This window comes from Cupressus sempervirens, chromosome 5, assembly GCF_028749045.1.
Source record: "Cupressus sempervirens isolate cs-2001-9-10 chromosome 5, ASM2874904v1, whole genome shotgun sequence".
Classification (NCBI taxonomy): Eukaryota; Viridiplantae; Streptophyta; class Pinopsida; order Cupressales; family Cupressaceae; genus Cupressus; species Cupressus sempervirens.
In genome coordinates, this window is record NC_143122.1 from 222,709,947 (window position 1) to 222,737,219 (window position 27,273).

A 27,273-nucleotide genomic window follows, 5' to 3' on the forward strand; every position below is an offset into this window, starting at 1 on the left:
TTCTAAGTGTCATTGCGATCAAGCAAATTGCAAAATGATAAAGTGACTTCAAGTGGAATTTGCAACTACAGTCTCTCAATTTTTTTTTATAGCTTACCAAGTAGCCATAGCAACATCAAGCAGTAGCAGCAAAACAAAGAAAGGGTCAAAAATGTTGGTCTAAGGAGTGGAATAGAAAGCACCTAATTTCAAACTTGTGTCGATGATTGCTGAAACCCTCGACTCAAAGGAGCACAATTGAAAATCCCTCCTAAGCTACTACTAATTAATGACATTTGAACTCATTTTAAGTGTGCAATTCAAGAGATGGGAACCCTAGAGATGGATGATTCCCTAGGAGAATTGTGTGTTAATCATGTTCTTAAGCCCGAACATAAGCATTTGGAAGCCAATGGTTTAACCCACATTCCCCACCTACCCCAAATTTTCCAAATTAAATGGATTAGATACATCCCAAGCTGAGTTCACAACAGTCAATTATGGCTTGAGCAACTAGTTTTGATTAGTAAGAAGATGATTCATCACATCACTGACCTTCCCATGCTCTCCAAGCCCAAAACTACTAAAACCCTAGGTTGGGTGGAGTTATAAAAGAAAACCCTAGCCGAGTGGGATAGTAGAGGCATGAAGATCAGTAGCATAATAGATGCAAAACTGAAATTCGGCATACATGTGATGGCACACAAGATCTATAGTTCTAGTCATCTAAATAATGTGTCATGTGAAGCAGTAGACTTGGCATTCAAGGTCATGGAGGTCCTAAATTTGACATTTCTTCATTGGGATCAAGCAAAAAGACCAAGTTTGGAGATGATTGAGATATTGCATTGGTAGCATAATTTGTATATTGTACGCATCTCAAGTTGGGGAAGCCTTTCAAAGTATTTTTTAAAATTTTGGTAGGACAAAGGCACGATAGTATGGAGAAAAGATGTGCCATTTTTATACTAGATTAATGAGTTTATTGTAGAAATGGGAGAAAATTTTGTCAGCATAATGGATAATTACTTTAATGTGTTCAAGGAGAAAATGAATAACAGATTCAAGATACCCAGGAAATTAGTTGAAGATTACAAAGATGATGTTTGCTTCATGGTAGACTATGACAGAGTCTAAATTTAGGAAATGAAACCAAGAGTTGTATGGGTAAAACCTCTTCCATATGAGGTGAATATAGATTAAACCAAAGACATTATTGAAGCCCTGGTTAATGAACTTTTTGATCCAAACACACCACACTAAATAGAATATTTTGACTAAGGTGATAGGTGTTGAAGTTGATACTTCTTAACATATTTTGTTTCAATTAGAAGAGGCAATCTAGAAGTTTAATGAGGACTCCAATGGTCAAGAAAAATTGATTGAGAAAGCATAAAATAAATTTGATAGTAAAGTGCTTGAGCACATTGATCAAAAAATAACTATTCAGCAAGTAGAGCTTTCATCAATTTTGACCAATCTTGAAACCTCTTGCACAAATGTAACATCACTTTTTGGAAAGTATGTAATGTTACTAAGTTTACAAAGGAAATAGAGAGAAAACTGGAAAATATTGATGAAGATTTGAAGGCTAGTGTACAACACTTGCAACTTGAACCTAGTTCAAGCTCTGCACATCATATGAAAATCAGATTCTTGTCAAATATGCAGATGAAATTGTTGAGAGAAGAAGCAAGGATCTAGTCTTCACATATAGATATTTAGAATATAATCCTTCCCATCATGGATACAATCCAGAAGCATATTGTTTATTCAAAAACATTGATCCATGACAACAACTTCTCCATAGCATATCACATGATAGAACTATCTATAGAAGTGCACATTGCTCTACATAGGTGCAAAGTTTTTCAAGAGAACTAAGATAAGACTCTAGCACTCATACTTAAGGTACATTCAAATTTTCTTTCTTATATTGGTGTCTCCATGTAAATAAGTTTTGAATAAATCTTTGGCATTATTGTCAAAAATGGGGAAAGACATTTAGTATGTATATAGGGGGAGAGACACTTAATATGCTATATGGGGAGAGACACTAGTCATGCTATGTATATTGTATGGTGGAGAATCATGCAAAGGAAGAAATTATATACACCAAATAATTTGCAGATATAGTATACTGTATATACTTACAAAGACAAATTTTGAAAAATCTCAAAAAATAGTATACCATACCGAGTTAGTATCACATTGTGATGTATATAAGTTTTGGCTGATAAGTGTTTTTTTGACAATGCCAAAGGGGGAGATTTTTGACATTTAGTCAAGTTTATTATTAGTGACAACACTTATTTAGATTTTGTATGGTTACTGAACTCATTGAACAGTCTACAGTGTTTGCCATATATTTCAGTAGCCACTAAGCTTTATAGTTCCTACCAAGCATTCCAGTGGTTACCAAGGGAATTCAGTTAGTACAATGTGTAATAGTTCAAACCAAGTAGAATCAAGTAGTGTGAAGTCTACCAGTTCAACCCGAGCATTTTAGTGGTTACCAAGCTTTGCAGTTTCTACTGAGCTAGCGATTCATATGAACTGAAGTTAGTTTTAACTGAGCTATGTGATGATTAGTCTTTACCGAGTGCAGTCATGGTAAACATGTAAATCAATTTATGCAAAGTTACAAAGTATCCACTGAGTCACCAGTGCAAATTGAGTTTGAGACTACTCTAAGATGATTATTATGGACCGAGCTTCTACTTCTACTGAATGTAAGACGATGCCAAGTAGTGGTAGTGGACGCCAAGTATTAGAACTTCACCAAGTTAGTCTTTAGAACTCGAGTATCTACATTTGGTCTAACTTTGTAATTATGTAAATTGGATTGATATCTCTCTCTCTCTCTCTCTCTGTGTGTCTATGTCTATGTGTGTAATGTATTGTATCATATCCAAGTGTGTGTGTGTGTGTGTGTGTGGAATAGCATGGAAGTATGAAATAATGTGAAGAAGTATGCGAATGTGAATCAACAATAGATAAAGTGTATTGAAGGCCACATTAGAAAAGGACTAGCAACAGTGTAATATCTATCACATAAAAGTGATCAGCACTTCAAAGAATCTCTATCAGCAATATAGTTATAAGTCAGAGATCTACTATTTCATCCTAACAGGTGAACCAATCCAAATCCTTTAACATGGTAGACATAATAGTGTTTTCTTAAATCTCTTAACAAAGTGCATACTTCATTGTGCGTTTGTAAAACCTCTAACAAGGTGGACCTAACAGTCCTAATTTCTCCTAACAAGGCAAATCATCAAAAGTGATCATTGTAAGCCTTAACAGGCCAACTTTAAGTTGCAGTATTGAAGTTTTCTAGGTATCATCCCCACCCTAGTTTTAATTTCTATTTGGAAGGTTTCTGGGTCACCAAAATTATTGTGTTCAAGTGTTATGAATGTTTTATGTTTTTAGTTTCTCATGCATGCAGTTAGATCTGATTTGATGAGTTAAATGGTAATTGGATTATTGCAATTAAGATATGAATTTGGTAAATTTTTTGAGTTTACTGATTCACCCCTCCCCTCTCAGTAACCTAGCAAGTCTTGAATATTTCCAACACATATATCATAAAGAATCATAGAGAAAGGAGTAAGAAAAGGTAGAGATAGGATTAGAGACAACAACAAAAAAAGGATATTGAAAATTAATAAAAGAAGGTTCTAGATTTGAAATGGAAAAACATTCTCCACTATTGACATGACATTTCAATCCCAAGCCATTTCCTATTGATGATATTTATGCTCATGTGAAATATTATTCCAACTATAGATGATGAATAGGAATAAAATTCTAAGAGAATTCATAACATATCATTTCATTGGAAATTTCATTTTTATATTCATTCCTATTAAAATTCAAAAATACAATAAATTTAGTCATGACCATAGGAACTTTTCGTCCTTTTTCTTTGGAAGTAGAAGGAATAATTAGATGAACCCTAGAGCATTTATATAATATAGGTTTTGAATGTGAGGGGCCATGTAAAGAATAATTTGTTTCCTTTCCATGTGCACATTAAGGTGATCAGTGATATCAATCAGATTGAGTAGCTCAAAGATGTGCTATTTGAACCTAAACAATATGTTTTCCTTTTCTTGTGCTATACATAGTCAATAGAATAACAAATACCACATAAGGTTTGTCTTATAATTAACTAAATGTATATTTTAACTATGCATTGATACTATGAAAGATCTCAAGACTTCAAAAACCAAATAGGCTTCTTGGACAATCTAGAAAGTTATCTATGTAGGATGAACACATAGTGTACAGATGATAGTGTTGTGCTCTAGCATCTTGTAGAGATAGAAAATGGGGATTTTCACAATGAATCACAAAATGGTATATATCTTTAAATAATGAAACAAAAAAATTATGATTAAAAATGAATACAAAATAACTAAGATAAAAATAATGAACAACATTAAATAATTTAAATGACTTGATGGAAGGATTAATATCACCAAATATGGGAAGCATAATTAATACTTCTTCCAAGTAGCTATTTCACTTGCAAATAAAAATAAAATACCAAATAAATACATTGGATGGTTGTATAGGAGTTTTCTTACATGAAACCCCCACTTTGTTGTTTGTCGCAATAATAATGTTAGAATAAAAAAGTGTGTAGAGTCAAAATGAGAGAGCTGGTGTAGAATTAGAAGTTGTTCAAGATTGATCATAAGAAATTTTGGAGTTAAATATAGTTCAAATGAAGTTTGAAAGAATGAACTAGAGATATCATGAAGATGTTTTGGAAAAGGAAGTTGATTTTTAATGTTGTTATTTGTTGGTAAATGTTTTACACTATAAAAACATAGAAAGTGTGCTATCCCAATAGTCGGATCATATATGTTTTCTTATAGGATCTTAGGACATCATGTGGGTGTTTATGTAAGGCACATACATGAGACTTTACAGATACAAGATAATAATGTATGGTTTGAATTGATATTAAATATTAGAGTGAATAAATAGCTTAATTATAATAAAATGTAATAAATAGGTGATGTGAAATTGCAAAGGATGAAATTTGTACAATATTAAAGTACTTAAATAAGCCCCTCCAAGTCATAGCAATGAGCATTATATAGGGTTTATTTTGAGAACCTATGACGTAAAGAGTTTTTTTTTTTATTGTAGAGGCTTGAATTAATTATATATTGATCCTATAAGTAATATATTGATCTTACCCTTTATGTTCTTATTCTCCTGATGTCACATGATTCTCTTTATTGAATGTTCATGTGTAGTTTTTACCTATGAGGGTTGTGGCACTAATATCATTCTCATTAAAGAGTCTAATATTTCATTCTATTTTAAAATATTTATTTTTTCACATGTTGTACTCTTTTATATTTTTGTATGATTTTATGTTCTTTCATGTTAAGTAAACTATTATGATCGTTCATGTGATTTGTTTTATATCTAATTTATATTATATTATAAATTTATTTCTATACAATTATTTTTATTCTTAAAATATCTGAATATATATTCCTTAAAGCAACCCCATGTTTGGGATAATCAATTGAAACTTAGGAATGTCCACTTAGTAAACATTCTCATCTAGACATTTTATTTCTTGTGAGTAAAAATATATTTATGAAAACATTTATTTTTATTTTTAAACAACTCATGGATTATAAGGAAAGAGAATCTTCATCCATTAATGAATATATTTTATTAATGTATTGAAATTTTTTGATATATAAAAAATAGTTCATACTTAGATATCATATGCACCTCAAAATGGGATGAAAAGATATGTCCCATATTTTTATCCAAAATTATTCCAATGTTCCTAGTCTTGCTACTTCTACTCATATGTTTATTGTGTATATGTATTCTTATTTATGTATAATTTCAATCAATTGTTATTATCTCCCTAATTTTAACCATTAATCTATTTCAATCTATCTTAGACATTGATCTAACTTGATTGTTTGACATCTGTTGTACTTGTGATTGTGAGGTCATCCTATGAATATTGATATTTATCCTTCTACTTGTAAAATTAAAATCATTAACATTTATACTTGACTCACCATTTTACACTTTTGTTTTTAGGCTTAATTTGTAGAAAGATTCAGGATATGATTTGACCATATATTTCTCAGTATAATAAAGATGTTTATTTTACTCATTTTAAGTATTAGAAATATTTTTCATCATTGATTTATTCAAATGGAACCATAGTTAGAAACAAGTTACTTGAATCAAGCAAAAAAATTGATTATTTTTATTGATGTTGAGTGTTATAAATAGGAAATACTAAAGGGGGGTGAATCAATATTTTACAAACTTTTTCCCACTTATGGATATCATTAACAAACTTATAACTTGCATATGAAAGTAAATAGATTATGTTGAACAATAAACACAACCATAAATTAATGCAACACATAACACCATATTTTCTTAACTAGGGAAATCCTAGCTAAGGGAAAACCCTAGTGGGGATGGTACCCACAAAATGATCCACTAATCAAAAGTATCTTATGAAAGATATTGACCGTATTAGGAGTCTATTACATTTTTATAGTGTATAAGTCCTTGTTAGAGGACTAGGCCTTGTTAGAATCCTCAACACAATTAGAAGTTGTTATTATAATTAGCCCAATTAGGAGTCGTTATTACAATTACACAAAGTATGCAAGGTGAGCCTACTTCTAAAACACACAATATACAATCATGTTCTTCAATACAAGAGATAAATACAAATACCTCTTATTGTTGTTTCTTTCTTCAATATCTAATTTTTCTTTGTTGCTCTTCATAAAACTAATCATATATTCACACTACTCTTATCAAACATTAGAATTTTTATCTCAAGCAATCACATACTTATCACAAAATCTACACTATACTTTGCATTCAAGACTTTTCCTTTATACCCTATTATTACATAATAATCTTGTTGGAACTACAATTGAAACAATTATTGTATTGTCATTGATGCTAAATCTAATGATGAGACATGTTTCTATTTAATCTAAATGTCATATCTATTTGATTGATGAAGAGGTTTTGAGAGATTTCTCATAACAAAATAACCTAGAGGAAAGGTTGAGTTATGAAAAGGATGTTACAGCGGAAATTTTATTAGTTAGACTTTGATAAGACAACAAAATTCTTTATATCATGTTGATGTTCAAGTCTTTATAGCCCAAGTCAAGATATATCACTTATGTAAAGCTTGACCAAGAAGGAGAGTAAAAGATCAAGGAAATTTTGATGTTCATGTCGAGTGATGCTAGTGTCAACTAAGCTTTAGTACAAATGGAGCAATTCAAGTGTTGATCGAGCATCAATATTGACAAATGATAGTTGATGTTGAGGTCTATAGTGACCAAGCAATTTAGTGATGACTGATTGTCAAAATTTAGTCATGACTGAGTGATAATATTTTTAATGCATTTGAGGAATCATGATTTCCATCCAACTCAGTTGATTTCTTGGGATATGGAAAAAGTGTTGGAGATAGGATTGATAAGTTGGATCACTTAATTCAAGGAGAGGATTAGGTATCATATCTAATGAAAAAAATTGATGAGAAGTTTCTAGAAAAGAAGGAATATGAATAGATACAATGAACCTGATGAACTGAATCACAAACCCTAAGATCTAAGGTGATCATGAAAATGACAAAAGACCATAATCATATATTTAATAAGTTGTAGAGCCAAAATTTAAATATATATACACAAAGAAGGGGAGATAAGAGAGTGAGAAAGAGCATGAAGAAGGTGATATAAGTGTGAAGTCTGAGACACAAAGAGACAGAACATAGAATTTGTGTGTGTTTCTAGTAAGGGGAAACAAAAGCTAGTGAAGTTGATAAGAGAATCTAAGCAAAAGGATTATGTTTTATGTGAAGAGAAGGATGATTGCCTGAATGGTTGTCAAGAAAACTAGAGATAGAGGTGTTAAGGAAGGCTTATTAAAGAATTAGCACATGAACTAAAAAAAATCTAAAATTGCAAAGTGAGTTGTAATCATACAGATCAAACCCTATTTTTTTCATTCTAATTACTGTAAACAATTTGTATCGATATAGTTTTAATCAAAGGTTGACCTAATAGTCATTGAAGGACTTAACAATCTATGTAAATCCTTTAGCAAAGTGACTTTCTAATGGAATGACCAAAGTCTTGTAACAAGGCCACTCCTAATAGGGTAATTAAATCCTCTAACATACATTGGGTGGGATCCTAATAGAGCTCACTTCAAAAGACCAAATTGGGTTTCCACTTTAAATCCTAGTGTCAAACTTGTGTTGAAGGTGTTGGAAATGATTGAAAAGATCATGAAGAAAGTTGTTGCAATGATATATGGAAATGGTAAAGAATGTTCTCAATCATTGTTTTATCATTGATGTCAAACTTGCTATTTGCAGGAATGACAATTGCTTTAGTGATCCAAATACTATCAATTAGTTGATTGACAAGGAAGAGGCAATCAATAAGATGTAACTATTACACCAAGAGAAAGGTTGAAGTTATGATGTTGTAATGAAGTACAAGGATCAGCTAAGCCATTGATGAAAAAGTGTGTTCATGATATACTATAAGACACAAAGAATGGGCACACTAAAATATATCAAAAGATGTATGGCTTTTAGCTAAGACATCTGTAAAGCCTAACTAAAAGTTCATTAAAGCTAGTAGGAGCCGAGCAAGCTAGTAGGAGCTGAGCAAATTCCTAGTTGAAGCCAAGTAAACTTTAAGTGTAGAGCAACGTAGAGATGCCAAGCACTAGTAAAAACAATAGTGCTAAGTAACACAGAGATGTCGAGCACTAGTAAAACCAATAGTGTCAAGTAACACAGAGATGCCAAGCACCACTAAAGCCAATAGTGTCGAGTAACACAGAGATGTCAAGCTCCAGTAAAAACAATAATATCGAGTTGCTGCATTATTTTGAAAATCAAAGATTCACCAGATCTAAGCCGACAAGATTGTTATCTAGAAGTTTGTAAATTAAATGGTAGATAAGAATGATGAGCTAGTGGCACAGAACACCATGTAAAATGTTTTAAGGATACAACTAACGAAGTTTCTAGATGAGAACAAGATATGAGGTAGATACATTGTATCCTACCTAATACCTTTTGAAACCCTAAAATTGGAGAAGGAGAATTGAGCAGCAAAGGAAAAAATCAAATTTCTATTTAAGGAGACACAAGTTCATGAAAAAAAAAAGAGAATGAGGTAGGCAAGCATGAAAGCATAAAATGCTAAAGGAGGTGCTAAGGAGGAGAGAGAGCATAGTTACTCTGTTTCAATAAGAAGACCCCAAATATGGATGCATTGGCATGATGAGTAAGAAGACTCAAGGAGATGAAGCTTGATAAGAAGACAAGCAATCAGAGCTGAAGTGATTGAAGCCAAGCAGAAGAATTGAACTGAAAATGTGATCTGAAATCTTCAAAGTATGTTGTAAGTTATATCAGATCAAAAGGCCATTATTGTTACTTTCTAGCAATTGTAACAGTTAGTTTAAATCCTATGGACTTAGGTTGGCTTGATAGCCATGAGATAAATCCTTTAATAAGGTGACATTCCAAGTGAATGTTTTAAAGTCCTTTAACCAGGCCCATTCCTAACAGTTTGGTGAAATCCTCTAACAAGGTCACATTTAACAGTGTGTTGTAAGCCTTTAACAGGGCATCACTTTAGAAGAGTGAGAATCAAGTAGCATGTTACTGGTGGTTTTTCCCAATTTGGGTTTCCACATAAATCATTGTGTGATGTGTTGATCTTGAATGCTTTATTTCTACATATTGATTTACTGTAACTTATTAATATGGTTGATTTGAGTTTGGATGCATGAAAAGTGTATGGATTTATTAAAAGTGCTAAAAATTATTATTAGGGCATTTGGACCTTGAATAACTGATTCGCCCCCCCCCCCCCCGCTCTTAGTTATTCTAAAGAATTCTAACAATTGGTATCAGAGTTTTACTGTCAATTCAGTTTAAAAGAACTATAAGTAGAAAAGATCAAAATGCCTAAGAGAGAAGTTCCTAAGCTCAACAAAGACAACTTTGTTGCATGGAAAAGTTTGATGAAGCTACATCTTGGATCCATAGGATATTATGCCAAAAATTCAATTGTCACTGAACATGTAGATCCAACTAGTACTCTTACTGTAGAAGACATGAAAAACAAGCAGGAACACAATCAGACAATGTTGGAGATTACCTTTGCACTCAACTATGCTGAATTTGATGATATCAAAGGATGTGACACTGCATTCAAAATGTGGAAAGCCCTATCAGACATCTATGGAGGAGATCAAAATGTACAAAGAGAAAAAAGAGAAAGTCTCAGAGGAAAGTTTGATGATATGAAAATGGAGGAAAATGAGAATGCTGCTTAGTATGGCACAAGAATAAAAGAAGTGGTGAAATCAAAGAAAGGAAGAAAAATAAAGTATGTATTCAGTGACAGTAGCACTAATGAGGAAGATGTGGAACAATTGGAAGCATTGCTTGCTAGAAGATTTCACAGAGGAAAAGGAAAATTCAAAGGTAAGATGCCTATCATTTGTTTCAATTGCAATGAAGTAGGTCATATTGCAGCCAGGTGTCCACAGAAAAAGGATTACAAGGAAAGAAACAAAAACAAATTCAGAAGAGATGATGACAAGAGAGATTACAAAGAAAAAGGTAAGAAGTGTCATATTGTTGAAGAAAATTCTAATGACAATGATGATGAAGTTGTTTATGTAGCCATGAAGGATCAATCTAATGAAGAAGAGCCCATAGCATTGGTAACATGTATGAACAAGAATGATAGGTGGATCATAGACAATGGATGCTCACATCAAATGACAAGAGACAAAAGTAAGTTTGTTAACTTTACTCAGTATGATAGAAATAGTGTTAGATTTGGTAATGATGCTCCATGTCAAATCAAAGGAAAAGGTTCCATTAAGCTCACAAAACAAATTTCATGTGATAATGCATACTATGTTGAAGGATTAAACTACAATTTTCTCAGTGTCTCACAGTTAGGCAATATAGGATGCAAAGTAGAATTTGGAAACAAAACTGCAAAAATCTATGATATTGATGGTAAACTGATAGGAAAGGGAGATCAAACAAGGAGTAATCTATTTTACCTTGATATGGATGATGTTTCTTTTTTTATTGCAAAATTTTATGATGAATGGTTGTGGCATAGAAGATTATGTCATGTCAACTTTGACAATCTGGTCAAGACCAGTAAAATGAAGAAAGTCAGAGGTTTACCAAAATTGAAGAAGCCTGATAATATTATGTGCAAACAGTGTCAGCTAGGAAAGATGATAAAGTCAAGTTTCAAAAGCAAAAACTATACATCCAAAGAAGTACGTGAACTAGTTCATACTGACTTATGTGGTCCAATGGAAGTGCAAAGCGATAGAGGAGATAAATACATAATGTTGTTTGTTGATGACTATTCCAAGATGATGACGGTTATGTTCTTAAAACCAAAATCTGATGCTTTTCAAATGTTTAAGTGGTATGTGGCTAGAGTTGAAAAGGAAACAGGAAAAAACTTGAAATGCTTAAGATCAAACAGATGTGGTGAATTTACATCAAATGAATTCAAGATATTTTTTAATGATAAAGGAATCAAAAGACAAATGTCAGCTCCAAGAACTCCCCCACATAATGGAATTGCTGAAAGAAGAAATAGATCTATGATTGACTGTGCCAGAACATTAATGATGGAAATGATTGTTGCTCTAAAATACTGGAGAGAAGCTGTAAGTGTAGTTGTTCATACACTGAATTGCGTACAAGTCAAGAAAGGTACAAATAGAACACCTTTTGAATTATGGTATGGTCACTCGCCCAATGTAAAACATTTCAAAGTATTTGGTCGCAAATGTTTTATCCTTAAAGATGCTAGAAATGGAAAATTTGATGCAAAAAGCGATGAAGACATATTCCTTGGTTATTCCACTAGAAGTAAGGCATACAAGTGTTTGAATACTAACACTAATAAAATTGTGGAAAGTGCAAATTTAAACTATGATGAACATACAGAAGTCCAAGCTAAAGAACCAAAAAGAATGGATGAATACAGAACCTTTATGTATTCTTATGAAGGAATGACTGATGAAGATGATGTCAATCAAATTGAAACTCAACAACAAGTTTCAGTTTCAGCTGACTCACAACCAGTGAATGTCGAGTTGCATTCAGAAGTCGAGTTGTAGAATGAAGAAAATGCACAATCTGATTTTGAAGTTAGTACAAATGAAAGAGACATAGAACAACCTAAAAACTCAGTACATAGTGACCCTAAATTAGAAATATCAAACATGGAAACAAGGACAGAACCAAGATTATCTAAATATGTAAAAAGACATCACCCTGCTGAATAGATAATTGGTGACAAATATGCAAGACCAATGACAAGGAATAGACTAAGACATGAATCATGTCTAATCAGCAAATTTGAACCTAAGATAGTATATGGTGCATTACAAGATGATGACTGGTACAAAGCTATGGAAGAAGAGATTGATCAAATAAAGAAGAACAAAACCTGGAGTCTAGTTCCCAGACCAATTGACAAGAATGTGATTGGCACCAAGTGGGTATTCAAAAATAAGCTAGATGAGAATGGTGAGATTACTTAAAACAAAGCTCAATTAGTATGAAAGGGTTATGCTCAAGAAGAAGGAATAGACTATGGGGAAACATTTGCCCCTATTGCTAGAATGGAAGGAGTAAGAACTTTACTTGCATATGCTGCATATAAAGATTTTAAAGTCAATCAGATAGATGTAAAATCTACTTTTTTAAATGGCATACTAGAAGAAGAAGTCTACATTGAACAACCATAAGGATTTTTTGATGAAAACAACAAGGATATGGTTTGTAAGCTACATAAAGCACTCTATGGTTTGAAACAAGCACCTAGAGCATGGTATGAGAGACTTCACAAGTATCTAATACAAATAGGATTTGAAAGAACTGATGATAACAACAACATGTACATCAAAGCAGAAGAAGGTAAAGATATTATTGTATCTGAAATCTTTGTGGATGACATAGTGTTTGGTGGAAAGGAAGTGATTTGCAAAAGCTTTGCTGAAAAAATGAAACATGAATTTGAGATGTCTATGTTTGGAGAAATCAAATTCTTTGTTGGATTGCAAGTACATAAACTCAAACATGGTATATTTGTGACACAATCAAAGTACATCAAAGAGATTCTTAAAACATTCAAATTAGAGGAGTCCAAACCAGTTAGCACACCACTGGCAACAAGAAATAAGCTGTCCAAAAATGATGAATCAGCTGAAGTCAATCAAACAATGTACAGATTCATGATTGGAAAACTACAATATGTTGTACATAGTAGACCAAACATAGCATTAGTAGTTGGAATAGTGGCTAGATTCTCTGCTAATCCTAATAAAAATCATCTTGTAGTAGTAAAAAGGATAATGAGATATCTTAAAGGAACTGATAACTTTGGTCTATACTACAAAAAGAATGGAAAATTTGAGCTCAATGCATATACAGATGCAGATTGGGGAGGTAACATTGATGATAGAAAAAGCACAAGTGGAGGTGTATTATTTCTAGGTGAAAGGCTAGTTACCTAGACTAGCAAGAAACAAACATGCACATCTCAGTCCACTTCCGAGTCAGAATATGTGGTAGCAGTAGTCAATTGCACAAACATTGTGTGGCTCACGCATCTATTGGAAGGAATGAAAGAAGAGGTAACAAAACCTATGATATTGTCTTGTGATAACATAAGTGCTATAAACATATCTAAAAATCCAGTAATGCATTCAAAAACCAAGCACATCACAATCAAGTATCATTATGTTAGAGAATTGGTAGAAGACAAACAAGTGAAGTTGGAATACATTCACACAAAGGAACAAACTACAGATATCTTCACCAAACCGTTGCCAAAGGATGCTTATGAATATCTTAGAGGCAAGTTGGGGGTAATACCCCTAACTCAAGCACTTTAAAGTAACAAGGAAGCTTCCCTGCATCACTAGCAATGAATCATTGAAATATCAAAAGAATGATGCAAAGGATCACAGCAGGAGCAGAAACTCCAAATCAGTCACAAGCATCATGACAGAGGGAGAAAATATCAAGAAGCCAAAGTTCATATTTTGCATAATAAAAATCCTACATCTTTGGCATTTATGTCAAAGAGGGAGAAATGTGAAACCTGATCAATACAAAGTAAGAGGGAAATATATATGAAAGAGGGAGATATATGAGATCAGCTAGTAAAGATGAAGCTAGCAGATTCAGTAGCAGATAACGTATACAATCTTGGTGGTAACTAAGTTGATCAATTGATTACTTTGGTTTTCCATCAATGCCAAAGAGGGAGATTGTTGGAAATGATTGAAAAGATCATGAGGAAAGTTGTTGGAATGATATATGAAAATGGTAAAGAATGTTCTCAATCATTGTTTTGTCGTTGATGTCAAACTTGCTATTTGCAGGAATGACAATTGCTTTAGTGATCCAAATACTGTCAATTAGTTGATTGACAATGAGGAGGCAATCAATAAGATGTAACTAGTACACCAAGAGAAAGGTTGAAGTTATGATGTTGTAATGAAGTACAAGGATCAGCTAAGCCATTGATGAAAAAGTGTGTTCATGACATACTATAAGACACATTGATGAAAAAGTGTGTTCATGACATACTATAAGACACAGAGAATGGGCACACTAAAATATATCAAAAGATGTAAGGCTTTTAGCTAAGACATCTGTAAAGCCTAACTAAAAGTTCATTAAAGCTAGTAGGAGTCAAGCAAGCTAGTAGGAGCCGAGCAAATTCCTAGTTGAAGCCGAGTAAACTTTAAGTGCCGAGTAACACAGAGATGCCAAGCACCAGTAAAACCAATAGTGCCAAGTAACACAGAGATGCCGAGCACCAGTAAAACCAATAATTCCAAGTAACACAAAGATGTTGAGCACCAATAAAAACAATAATGCTAAGTTGCTACATTATTTTGAAAATTGAAGATTCGCCAGATCTAAGCTGACAAGGTTGTTATCTAGAAGTTTGTAAATTAAATGGAAGATAAGAATGATGAGCTAGTAGCACAGAACACCATGTAAAACATTTTAAGGATACAACTAATGAAGTTTCTAGATGAGAACAAGATATGAGGTAGATACATTGTATCCTACCTAATACCTTTTGAAACCCTAAAATTGGAGAAGGAGAATTGAGCAGGAAAGGCAAAAATCAGATTTCTATTTAAGGAGACATAAGTTCATGAAAAAAAAAAAAGAGAATGAGGCGAGCAAGCATGAAAGCATAAAATGCTAAAGGAGGTGCTAAGGAGGAGAGAGAGCATAGTTACTCTATTTCAATAAGAAGACCCCAGATATGGATGCATTGGCATGATGAGTAAGAAGAATCAAGGAGATGAAGCTTGATAAGAAGACAAGCAATCAGAGCTGAAGTGATTGAAGCCAAGCATAAGAATTGAACTAAAAGTGTGATCTGAAATCTTCAAAGTATGTTGTAATTTATATTAGATCAAAAGGCCATTATTGTTACTTTCTAGAAATTGTAACAGTTAGTTTAAATCCTATTGAGTTAGGTTGGTTTGATAGCCATGAGATAAATCCTTTAATAGGGTGACATTCCAAGTGAATGTTTTAAAGTCCTTTAACCAGGCCCATTCCTAACAGTTTGGTGAAATCCTCTAACAAGGTCACATTTAACAGTGTGTTGTAATCCTTTAACAGGGCATCACTTTAGAATAGTGAGAATCAAGTAGCATGTTACTAGTGGTTTTTCCCAAATTGGGTTTCCACGTAAATCATTATGTCATGTGTTGATCCTGAATGCTTTATTTCTACATATTGATTTACTGTAACTTATTAATATGGTTGATTTGAGTTTGGATGGATGAAAAGTGTATGGATTTATTAAAAGTGCTAAAAAAGTATTATTAGGGCATTTGGACCTTGAATAATTGATTCGCGCCCCCCCCCCCCCCCTCCCCCTCTTAGTTATTCTAAAGAATTCTAATAGAAGGTTATATGATGTTTTACATTTAGCAAGTCTTTTGTATTAGGATAGTGAACTACTAGTAGTTTTGTTTATTAGTATTTGGTAGAGATCAAGCTATAGAAGAAAAAGAAGAATAGTGAATGTTTAATTGTTAAAATGCTACTTATGGACATTGAGTAATGGATTAACATCCCCCTCCCCCACCACCACCATAGTTATTATAAAAAATTTAACCATTAGTATTAGAGCACTAATGCTTATCAATGATGTTCCTATGAGATTTGTGGACAATGAATATGCGAAGCTATTTATTGTTCATCTAATTTCCTAGTAGCTCAAAGAAAAGAAAGAACACAATAAGCCAATGTTGGAAATCACCTCAGCCTTAAGTTATTACAAGTTTGATGATATAAAAAAATATGATATTGCAAATAAGATATGGGACAAACTAAATACCATATATTGAGGAGATGCCAATGTCCTCAGAGCCAAATCAGAGAGCCTAAGAGGTAAATTTGATGAAATGATAGTGATAGAAGGTGAGAACATAGTACAATATAGTCAAGGAATTTGTCAATGCTATTTGAGGTGCAAATGGAGAAATCAAAGATGAAACAACGATAAGAAAGGTATTGAGAACTCTACTTCCTATACCATTAGGGTTTCTACAATATAAGAGTTGAGATGCACTCTAGGTAACACTTTGCCTTTGGAAGGTGTAATTGGTAGACTTATTGCTTTTGAGATGTCTAATTTTGATAACTACACACCTATTATTATTGAATCTAATTTTAAGTCACAATTGGTTCCAAGCAAAAGAAAAGGAAAACATGTGAAGAGTGATAGTGACACTTTTGATGATAAACTTGAAGCACTTATTACAAAAAGCTTTGGAAGAGGTAGAGGTAAATACAAAAGGTTAATTACCCATTATTTGATTCTCATGAAACAAGGTTGGTCATATAGCTACAAGATATCCTGACAAAGAAGATGTGAGACCTCACCCCACCCTATCATAGCATAGATATTTTACTTGCATTTTGATATTCAAGACTTTGATATTTTGACAGTTATTTGAGACTTAGATGGATAGTGGCTTGTTTTATCTATTGATTTTGACATTATAGTAGTGTTTTGCATATATGATATGTACTGGGAACCTAATTCTATGTATGGGATGATTGAAATCATATAGATGCAACTTTATGACATAATAGAATTATATTATAATGTGATGCAAAATGTTAATTTGACTATGATGATTTATGATATGCAAATAAATGTTACTTTGATTATGATGATTTATGATATGCAGATAAATGTTAATTTGATTATGATGATTTATGATATGAAAATAGATGTTAAATTGTTTTGGAGGATTTAAGATATGAAGATGGATGTTAAATTTATTATGATGGTTTATGATATGTAGATTTGAGATTTTAACATCTTGAATGATTTAATTGAAATGATTATGAAAGGTAATTTAATTTGAATTATATTAATATGGATTTCATAAAATTTGAAATTATGCATTTATGATATACATTTTATATGACCTCCTTGGACTAGTGATGCTCAAGTTTAATGTGCAAGAAGTGGAACCATGGAATTATTGGGGGGAACAAGTTTCAAACCTATGTGAACACAATTTAACCGAGGTGAATCTTTGGAAGATTCAAAAGCCTTGTTATGAAAGTATTTTTTTGTAATGTAAGTTTACTTGTATGAGAAAATGTCTAATCATAAAGATGCATTAGGGACATGTCATGGTGATGTGTAATGTATTTTAATATGTCACTTGACACTTGTAATTGTCCATGTGTTGATGAAATGTCACCTAGGGTGTTAGTCATAAGGTCACGTAATCTTAGTCTTTTTCCTTTTTTCAATAAATGTTTAAGTATTCCCACCTTGGAGAGAGTGTTAGGATGGGTCACCATCATATTGATTTTCGAATTCAAACTTGTCAATGACTTTAGGGGGCCTAAATATGACCCTAAAGTGTCATTTCATTGAAAATAAGCCACCCATATGGTATTATAACATGTTAGGGGCCTAAATTCAACCATTTTAGTGCTTAGATAACTTAGGGGACCCCTTAAACAATGCACACTTAAACCAATTCGAAATTTGGGGTTTCCCCATGAGTGTACCCTCACAATCCCACTTGGTCAAACTTTCTTTTTTTGAAGGGACAAAAATCTAAGAAATAGGGGGCTTGATGTTCCCACTAAAAAAGGTTAGCAAAGAGTATTTTTAGAGGAGTGGTGACAAATTAGTGGGTTGTTCACCCACTCTCTAATTTTAGAGATAGTTAGGTTTTGGACTGATTAGCTTGGACCAAGGTTGGTGATTCAAACCATGTTCATTTTCTTTCTTTAAGTATTGCAAAATAAATTTGCAACCATGGAGTATGTGTCATGGAATCATGCATTGTGTGATTGAATCTTTGTATTGTAGATTTTGGTATGGAGTTGTGACAATGTGAATGTGTAGTGTGTTTATGTAAATTTCTTGGCTTTTCTTGTTTTGAATTTGAATTTTGAATGTGATCATGGATGTCAACGCTTCACTCACCCTTGGGAGGTAAGAGAAGCCTTGGGTGAAGCGATTAGTTGGGCTCAACATTGTAGTTGAGAAAACTTACCTCATGGTGAGGAATTGTTCTTTCTTTCATGGAGTACGGGCTCCATTGAAGCCATATACCTTTGTTTATTTTGGGAGATACAAGGGGTTTTGTGTGTAAGGAGGAGATGTTTATGATGAACTTGAGAGGAAAAATGCAATTGCAATATGATATTTATGTTTGGTTATGGCATCTCCTCTTTGAAAAGTCCACTTTCACCCAATGTGATAATGATTCTAATGGTGAATCAATTTGTAAACCTTGGAAGGGAGTGTTATGTGTTCTATTTTATGGTTTCTCATGTATTATAAAATGTGGTGTGTGTGTGTGCCTCAATTGGGTCTTGGTTCCCCTACTCAATGGGTGGCTTCATAGAAGCCTAGGTTTGGAGGTGAGCCTCCATGGTTCCCAGTTTGTGTGTGTATGAACATTTTCTAAAGATGGATTCCTTGCAGATATTAGGGTTTCACCCTTGAAAAAGTTGAAAATCAAGTGTGTAGAGAGAGACCAACGCTCCATGTCATCTCCAATGTGTTGTATTTTCAAGTCTCCATTGTTGTTTCATTGTGATGTAAAAGAGATTGGTTTATAATTGTATATTGCTAACATTGTGTAAAAAAAGGTTGAGGAATTGTATATAGTTAGTTGCAAAGAAATATTTATTGTAAGTTTCCATATTATGTGACTAGATGTAATAGTGAGAAATGTATGGAAGGAAACCCTCTTTCTTTTGATGATCTATAGGTGATTTGTTAGAAACATTGTGTAGATGTTTGTACAAGATCATTATGGATGTAGTTGACTCAATTTAAAAATATATTTGAAAAATTTGTAAATTCACATGTTATGTAATGGACAAAAGTTATTATACTTTTGTAGTTCATTTTATGTATATGAAAAGTAGACCATTTGGTTTTCAAGTTCTAACTAATTCCTATATTAGATAACACCATCACATTATCAAATAGATTCACTAAAATACCATGGTAGGATTAAAGGAAAACTAGTTTGAAAATGAATACATAGTCCAAATGCATAAGTAAGAAAGCTTGTAGGTGGCATTTAATCCTCTAGAATTTGTATGGGGAATGGCAAGAAAATATACCTTCCATTATAGTCTATTATTTTATTTAGAGGGAATATTCTTAGAACCTTGTGCATAAAATACTAATAGAAAATAATTTGACTTGGAAAAAGATTCAAATAAAAATAAACATCTGGACCTAAATCATTTTAAGAGAGGACTCTCATTAACCCCATGACCCTTGTGTCAATACTATGGAAAAATAAACAATACACTATATATATATATATATATATATATATATATATATATAGAGAGAGAGAGAGAGAGACACACACACACACACACACAAACACACACACAAATTAGTACTATGAAGCCTAGACACCTACTTCGTAGCAATAGAAAGTACACAATGAAATCCCAACAAATATACAATTGAAATTTCAAATAAATTAATTAATTAATATAAATTAAAACACCCCCAAGTGCATTCCACTCCCAAGGCCCTTTTAACGCATGCAACATAGTACCTTCGGGGAGGGGAGGTAAATGCTGACATAAAGTTAGTCCCCTCTTCCCTAAGAGCCTCCACCTTGGGGAAAGTGTAAGGTGTCCTCTCTAGGTGGTTGACACCTTGGATAAATTGTCTTCCACTTTATTTGTAGTTTAAAACCTTCTTCATGACCAAGAAGATCTGACATGGGTCAGGCTTCCTTTTGAGCATCCCATCCTTGGAAGGAAAAGTGTGTCAGTCTAGGAGGGATAGGCACCTTGGGATGTATAGATACTAGGTGGGGAAAAGTGTAAGGAGTTAGAGGGGGTAGGAAACGGTAGGTAAGTAAATCATTTTGTATGATTTTTTTGTTACTTTTTGAAAACATTTTTGTTTGGGGAGTATGTGCAAGTAGGGAGTGTTGGGAATGAAAGTCTTAGGAGGGGTAGGTTAGCTTATAAGTTAGTTAGGATTATTATGTTTGGGTAAATTAATAATTATATAAAGTCATGTGTTTTAAAAAGGAAGAAATAAATTAGTCATAGCAACGTGAGCATGTTGCATTGGTTGGAATCATTTTGAAAGCACATTAGGCTCAAATTTGTAATAAGATTGTGAAGATAGTAACTAGTAGAAATGTAATTAAATTTGGAGCTAAAGAAATTTTTTAAAATTTTCCCCCATATTTACGACATATATATTTAACAATGCATACTCTTTTATGTTAAGACATTACAATTAAATATCCTAACACACTACGACCAATGCATGTAATATACTACAAGTAATGTGTAATTGGGTTATATTCGAAAGTATATGAAATTAAGAAGAAATAAAATGTCAGTCAAGAAATGTAAAAATATAAATTAATAGGTACAATGATGGATAAATGGGTTATTAGAGGTTACACATTAGAGAAACTTGGAGAACAAATAATTAAGAATTGATTTAATTACCTAGTCAAAAACAACAATAAAGGGCAAAATGTATCTCAATAAAATAGTAATAACCATACCCTAATAGTATTGCTCATAGTGCATAGCACATAAGGACACACAACTTAAAAGCCGAAACATCTAGGGCATTGGTAAACATAGTCACCTTCACAAAACTATAGAATTATCGCAACTACATGGATAGAAAGGATTGCGCTTCACATCACTTCACAAAATGTCTCATTATGAAGATTGGATGTAGAACCATAATAATAACCTAACCCACCTCTTATGTCATGACTTGGCCCTTAAATTAATGTTAGGAGATAATTCGGCACCGTCGTGGAAAAATAAAGTACACGAATGTTTGAAAACAAATTTCATTACATCAACTAACCTTATCATCTCCAAACTCAATGATCAAATTTGTAACCTTCTAACATTCTCAAGGAGCGATGAATTTTATCTAGAAACCCCACAATTTGATAGAATGTCCATAGAAAGTATAGTTCTATACACATTACCTTTAGTTTACCTTTAAAAAAAATTGGTTGCATTTTTGCCTTGTTAAAATTGGGGCATGACATTCTTGTATCGGAGAAATTGTTTACAACACTAGAGCCTAACCCATTATGCTTAACTCTTTAAAATTGGAACTTGTGTGTAGGATGCCTATCATTATCTGTAATGGTCGTCAGAGGCCCTAAAGGTGTGTGAGTGGCATCTAGAGGGGAAGGACATAGAATTGGTGAATCTCCACCTAAGAAGCCTCAAAATCTTAATCAACTCTTTGCAGTCATTCAGAATCTTATCGAAGTAGTGCAAGAGAGGATGCCACTTATAATTCCACAACTAGAATAGAAAGGAATAAGGGAACAGAGAGCTAATAATAGGGAAACAAGTAGAAGTCCTTCACCTAGAGATGTAGAGGGACAAGGTGACTAGGAAGAGGCCTCGATTCATCAGATCAAACCACCACTAGCAGTAGTGAGAGCACCCAAAGACATAGGGAATGAGATTATGGATTTGATCTGACTCAAACCACCTTTTTCCACCCGAACCAAAAATGGTACACATGAAAAGGCATGGTTACAGTTTGCGGCCTTATGGGAGCAATCTGAAGGCATGACTTGCTATCCACTTATTATGAGATAATGCTTCCAATTGGTGGCAATAGGAGGAGACCATAGGTGGAGTGAGATTAGACACACTAACGTAGGAGGCATTTGTGGTCAAGTTCAAAGATATGCATCTTTTCAAACATTTCAGGTAGAGTCCAATTAAGGAGTTCCATAATCTCCAGTAGAGAGTCCTTACTGTAGCACAATACGAGAGTAGATTCCTAGAGCTCCTTCCTTATGTCGAGTACATGAAGGATGATAAGTTATGGATCTATCAATTTACCAAGCATCTTAACTTGTCTCTTTAGAATTTAGTATGCCTAGCTTTTCTGAGCACCTTTAGAGAGGTAGTTGAGATAGCATTGGTTGTGGAAGATCATTGCAACAAATAGGAATCCTGAGATCGATATTACAACCAGAGTTACTCCCAGCATTTACGACAACATAAACCCTCATGGAAGGGTAATCAAGGTTAGTCAGGAGGGTCTTCAAAGGCCCCATAGGTACAACAAAATTCACAACAAGATAATAGGTAGAAGTCAACAGAGGGTTATCAAGGCTCTAAGCCTAAGAAATGGTAGTCCTAGGGGTCTCGATGAGATTAAAGGCCACAAGCTCCTTATGCATAGCTAGCTAGGATCCAAGAGTCCTCCCATGGTGGGTATAGCAGATCCAATAGGACAAGTGGTCAACAATAGTGTAGGCCACAGGGGGTTCAGATTTAGATGTTGATGTAGTATGAATTTGAATGTACCCCAAAATGAGGTGATCTAGAAACTAGCAAACCAACACACAATAGAAAATGAACAAGAGGAGCAAGATTTAGATCTAGAGAGAGAATATTTCTTATCTTCAAATCAATAAGTTTACATCCAACATGCTCGACTATATGACCTTATGGGTTACAACCATTACAAAGAAGAATGCATCTTTCAATGAAGAATAGATCTCAAAACTCAAATGCAACTTCTATCTCCAAACTATTCCAAACTAAGACTCCATACCTCAAAAATCTACATCTCTAGCTTCACAATTACCCTTCCTCTAATTCTAATGCCTAAAACTCTACCCAAGACCCCTTTAAACAATTTCCAAAATGGCATATAGAATATTCTAGAACATAGAAAGGCCATAAGTTGGCCTAAAAATACCACTAATTAATCCTTACATTAAATACATAACTAAGCCACAAGTTGGCTCTCAAAAAATATTAAATACCCATAACTAAATTAAATGCATGAGAGGTTGGCCCAAATTGGAACCATAGATAACTCAAAAAATGAAGGCTCCACAAAATAATGGCACTCAACACCCAAAGGATTACTTGGCATCAACAAGAACTCGACAACTAAAGGATCACTCAGCATCAATAGGAACTTGGCAACCAAAGGATCACTCAACATCAACAAGAAATGAGTAACCAAAGGATCATTGGGCATCAACAGGAACTCAAAAACCAAAGGATCATTCGGCATCAACAAGAACCCAACAACCAAATGATCACTTAGCATCAACAAGAACTTGGCAGCCAAAGGATCACTCAGCATCAACAAGAACTTAGTTAGAACTATCAATCTAGTAAACTCATGAACTCGATCAAGTCTTCCAATTGGCCACCACATCCACTTGGTAGCTACTACAACTTGGTAAGTACTATTACTTGGCAACCTTTGACTAAAAAAAGAAAGAAATATAAGAAACCAAGGATGCCCCTGCATCATTCTACCAGGGTAAATAGAAAAGAATTTAGATGCTCCTACATCATCCTCCCTAGGTAAATAGGAAAATGTATCCCACATTTTGATCCCAAAAGAAAATTTTGTACTTAGCTTCATCTTTACAAAAGGCTTTCAATCTAACAAAGAAAAAAGATCAAATCTGAAATTCAACCACCTATGCTTCAACCATTCAAAAATCAGAATCTCATCCAACCAATCAACATATGAACTCAACTAAAAATAAAAATGCTCCATTTGCAACTTAACATCAACATCATCCATAACAACATCCTCATATATGAAAATTAGATCAACAATAATATATAAACTTAGATCCACCATAGAAAAAGCATATATATCCATAATACAGGAATCCTCCACCAAATCAACAATAAATGAATCCATAACAACAACATGCAACAATAACCCTATGTCATCCATCCTCATAACAATATATATATTCATTCTTCCAGCAACATGTAAATCAACATCATCATCAAAATCCACATTTGTAGTAACCTCCATATCCTTCAACATCTTAACAGCAACATATAAAGTTAGATCCATATCAGCAACATCAACATCATGTAAATCCAACACCTCTAAAAACCTCAACCATATTACCAGCAAGTAATTTTATCTTCTTAGCACAAGCAACATCTAGATCAACATCATTCATAATAGGATGAACAGATAACTCTAGATCAGTAGCGACAATGACAAATAAGTCCTTAATCACATCCATTCCAACATAAACATCATTTTTTATAACAACATTTGGTTCCTTATGAGCATAAGTGAAACTCTCCTCTTTAGCAACCTCATTGAGCACAACAAGATGCTCTACAATTCCCATGTTAGATCTATCCATCTGCTCATGAAAACCAAAAGATATTTCCTCCATTTAAGCAAAATCATCATGTACTTCCATGATCTATCTTCTTCTCTTCATAATTTCTTTAACCATCCAACAAACCTTCTTTCTAATCCGTAGATGCCAATTCAAATCAAGCTTTTCTAGATCATCAATTCTTTCATGTAAGTCATCCCAAAAAGAATCATATTCATCACTCTCAATCTCATGAAGATGTCTTCCATGATTTTGTGCTAACTCAGTACCTTCTACTCAAGCTGGAAGTTTCCTCACCATGTCCAATAATTTTGGATTGACATTCATCCTTCCTTGAACCATTTTTACAAATGAAAATTGAATGTTGAGTCCTCTAAAAGTGTAGGCCAAATCTGCAAATATGCCACCCTACACCAAATTGCCAACTAGCTAGGACTTCCAAAATCAAAACCCTTCTCTGATAAACTTTTCCCAACCAAGGTCCTAGTATAAAGTACCTCACACTTGATGATCTACTTGCACACTCAAGAATAATTAGGCTCTGATACCAACTGATGTAGTATGAATTCAAATGTACCCCAAAATGAGGTGATCTAGAAACCAATAAACCAACACACAGTGGAAAATGAACAAGAGGAGCGAGATTCAAATCTAGAGAGAGAATATTTCTTATCTTCAAATCAATAAGTTTACATCCAACCTACCTAGCCATACAACCTTCTAGGTTATGGCTATTACAAAGAATAATGCATCTTTCAAAGAAGAAAAGATCTCAAGGCTCAAATGCAACTTCTATCTCCAAACTATTCCTGACTAAGACTCCATACCTCAAAAATCTACATCTCTAGGTTTGCAATTATCCTTCTTCTAATGCTAATTCCTAAGACTCTACCCAAGACCCCTTTAAATACTTTCCAAAATGACATACAAAAGATTCTAGAACATAGAAAGGCCACAAGTTGGCCTAATGCAAATACCACTAATAAATCCTTACATTAAAACATAACCAAGCTACAAGTTGGTTCTCAACAAATATTAAATACCCATAACTAAATTAAATGCATGATAGGTCAGCCCAAATTGGAACCATTGATAACTCAAATAATGAAGGCTCCATGAAATACTAACACTCGGCACCCAAAGGATCACTTGGTGTCAACAAGAACTCAACAACCAAAGGATCACTCAACATCACTAGGAACTTGGTAACCAAAGGATCACTCACTATCAATAAGAACTTGACAACCATAGGATCACTTGATCAGCAACCAAAGGATCACTTAGCATCAATAGGAACTCGACAACCAAAGGATCACTTGGCATCAATAGGAACTCAATTAGAACTATCAATTTAGTAAACTCATGAACTAGGTCAAGTCTTCCACTCAGCCACCACATCCACTCAATAGCTACTACAACTCGATAAGTACTGTTACTTAACAACCTTTGACTAAAAAGTGTAGGAGAGATAAGAAACCAAGGATGCCCCTACATCATTCTACCAAGGTAAATAGAAAAGAATTTAGATTCTTCTACATTAGATGCATGGGCCATGTTATGCTTGTGGTGGTATGGGTCATATAGCCAAAGAGTGCCCACAGGTGCCAGCAACTAGTACTTAGGAGGGAGTCACATCAAAGCCTTTAGTAGGAGACATGGGTAGGTCCCACAGGGTATTTGTAATGGTTAATAACTACCAAGTTGAGCATTAGGCTATAGTTATTGAGGCTACAGGTATGATCATAGGTAGTAAGGTTTCTATATTTTTTGATTTTGGAACCATCGACCTTTTGTAATGGAGCATTGCAAGCTAGTTCTAGCTAGGCAGAACGATAATTGGGAAGTTGAATTAGCATCTGGGACTAAGGTGGTAGTCAATTTTTGTATACATAATTGTCAAATTTAGATTGGGGACAAGAGCACAACCTTAGATGTATCAGTTACCCCCTAGGATCATGTGATGTAGTCCTTGGTATGGATTGGTTATATGTACATAATGCTAAGATGGATTGTAGCTAGAATAAGGTTGAGTGCTTTGATGATTGTGGTACTCCTATGGTGATTTCAGGGGTGCAAAGGTCAGTGTCTCTTCATATGATCTCCACCATGTAGCTTAAGTAGTGTCTATGAAAGGGATGTCAGTTGTTTGTAGTATCTACCAGTAATAAGGAGGAAGATGATCAGAGGGAACCTTCTCTAGATGACTATCTAATACTACATGAATTTAAGGATGTGTTTCCCTTAGAGCTTCTAGGTATACCACCACCTAATGTAATTGATTTCCATATAGGTTTGGTGCTAGGAGCCAAGCCCATTTCTAGAACTCCATATAGGATGGCTACACATGAACTCAATGAGCTTTAGATTCAGTTGGAGGAACTCTTGGAGAAGGGACATATCCATCCTAGTGTATCACCTTGGGGTGTGCCAGTGATCTTTATGAAGAAGAAAGATGGAGCACTCAGATTGTGTATT